At 47.8% G+C, this 2,500-nt stretch overlaps 1 pseudogene; it reads left to right on the forward strand.

Annotated features, from left to right (window-relative positions):
* Positions 1 to 2,500, forward strand: part of LOC121844391 — an 83,428-nt pseudogene that overhangs the window by 16,779 nt on the left and 64,149 nt on the right.

Below are 2,500 nucleotides of genomic sequence, written 5' to 3' on the forward strand. Positions count from 1 at the left end.
CAGCTGACTAGCTACAGCTGACTAGGTACAGCCGACTAGCTTCAGCCGACTAGGTATAGCCGGACTAGCTACAGCTGACTAGGTACAGCCGACTAGCTACAGCCGACTAGGTACAGCCGGACTAGCTACAGCTGACTAGGTACAGCCGACTAGGTATAGCCGGACTAGCTGCAGCTGACTAGCTACAGCTGACTAGTTACAGCCGACTAGGTACAGCCGACTAGGTATAGCCGGACTAGCTTCAGCCGACTAGGTATAGCCGGACTAGCTACAGCTGACTAGCTACAGCTGACTAGGTACAGCCGACTAGGTACAGCCGACTAGGTATAGCCGGACTAGCTACAGCCGACAAGGTACAGCCGACTAGCTTCAGCTTCAGAACCGCTACAGCTGAAGCTACAGCGACTACTACAGCCGACTACAGCCCGACTAGGTAGCTACAGCCGGACTAGCTACAGCTGACTAGCTACAGCCGACTAGCTACAGCCGACTAGCTATAGCCGGACTAGCTACAGCTGACTAGGTACAGCCGACTAGCTACAGCCGACTAGCTACAGCCGGACTAGCTACAGCCGACTAGCTACAGCCGACTAGCTACAGCCGACTAGCTACAGCCGACTAGCTACAGCTGACTAGCTACAGCTGCTGACTAACGCTACCAAGCATTTTATTACATTTTATTATTTTCTCTATATTTTTTTTTACAGTTCGATACATGAAGTCAGATATTTAAATAATATAAATAATAATATAGTCCGAAATAATATAGTCCGAAATAATATAGTCCGAAATAATATAGTCCGAAATAATATAGTCCGAAATCATATAGTCCGAAATAATATAGTCCGAAATAATATAGTCCGAAATAATATAGTCCGAAATCATATAGTCCGAAATAATATAGTCCGAAATAATATAGTCCGGAAATAATATAGTCCAAAATAATATAGTCCAAAATAATATAGTACAGCCGAAATAATATAGTCCGAAATAATATAGTCCGAAATAATATAGTCCAAAAAAATAATATAGTCCGAAATCATATAGTCCGAAATAATATAGTCCGAAATAATATAGTCCGAAATCATATAGTCCGAAATAATATAGTCCGAAATAATATAGTCCGAAATCATATAGTCCGAAATAATATAGTCCGAAATAATATAGTCCGAAATCATATAGTCCGAAATAATATAGTCCGAAATAATATAGTCCGAAATAATATAGTCCGAAATAATATAGTCCGAAATCATATAGTCCGAAATAATATAGTCCGAAATAATATAGTCCGAAATAATATCTTGACATGTAAATATATTGATTTTCTCCCCCTCTTTCTCAGGGTGTCTTCTACTCACTCTGACGTTATAATGCAAAACGCAGTAACTACGTCATTTCTTTTTACTGCAAAATCTGACTTCAAAGTATTTTTCTGTCTAGACAGACTCCATGATATGTTCCCGTCAACTGCCTTGTTCTTGTGTCAGGAATCTACATATCACATTCATCAGACAATATACCCTGGCCATCACAGCAGATCAAAGATTTTTGACCAAATTGGTAGTTACTGCGTTTTGCCTTTGTAGGACAGAGTAGTGATTTACAGTTTCTGCTTTTCTCTACTTAAACCCTTGAATTATTTCATTTCCCCTCCCACCCACCACCCCTCTCTCTAGGTGGCTCGTAGTCTGGCCGCCCCTCTCTACCTGGACATCGCAGGCGACCCTGACAGCGAGCGAGCGTTGGGGAAACAGCGCCTCTCGGTGGCCATCGGTGTCCTGGCGGGCGCCGCGGCAGTCATCCTGGTCATCCTCCTAGTGGTGATGGCCCGCCAGTGCGGCGCCCAGGGCAAGAACGGATACGAGGCCGGGAAGAAAGAACCAGAGGAGGATTTCTTCAGCCCTCAACCGGCCGTGCCACAAACCAGGGGAGGGACGTTGGACCGCGGACGGAAGCCCCGCAGGGACAAACGGAACGGAGGCGCCGGAGGAGCCGGAGCCGGTAATAAAACTGAACGGCCGCTCTACAGCGGCATCGTCACGGTCAACGGGCTCCGTCGCCACGGCAACGACCACCACGTCGCCAACGTCGACGATGACGACGAGGACGTGAGCAGCGCCAGCGAGAGGTTGGCGGCGAGGTACTGCGCGGTGGACGGAGACCCCGGGAGCCCGCGCATGGGCGCCAGGCATCACCAGTCGAGCCCAGACCTGGCCAGGCATTATAAGTCAAGCTCACCGCTCCCCGCGGTACACCTCCAGCCCTACAGCCCCCAGCCGAGGGAAAAAGCACCAGGCTGTACAGGAGCTGCCCCCTCTAACACCTTCGTGGGGTCCGGAGGGTCCACTGGTAGTGGTGGAAGTGGGAACGCTGATGCCATGTCTCTGGGGTCAGACCAGTGTTCTGAGTATGGATCCCAAACGGGAAATAAGTACAGCAAACAGGTAGGACTGATTCAGTTATTCTACTGACTCAAACTGATCTGAGCTCAACTGGGCTG

Source organism: Oncorhynchus tshawytscha, unplaced genomic scaffold (assembly GCF_018296145.1).
Source record: "Oncorhynchus tshawytscha isolate Ot180627B unplaced genomic scaffold, Otsh_v2.0 Un_contig_2939_pilon_pilon, whole genome shotgun sequence".
NCBI classification, from domain to species: Eukaryota; Metazoa; Chordata; class Actinopteri; order Salmoniformes; family Salmonidae; genus Oncorhynchus; species Oncorhynchus tshawytscha.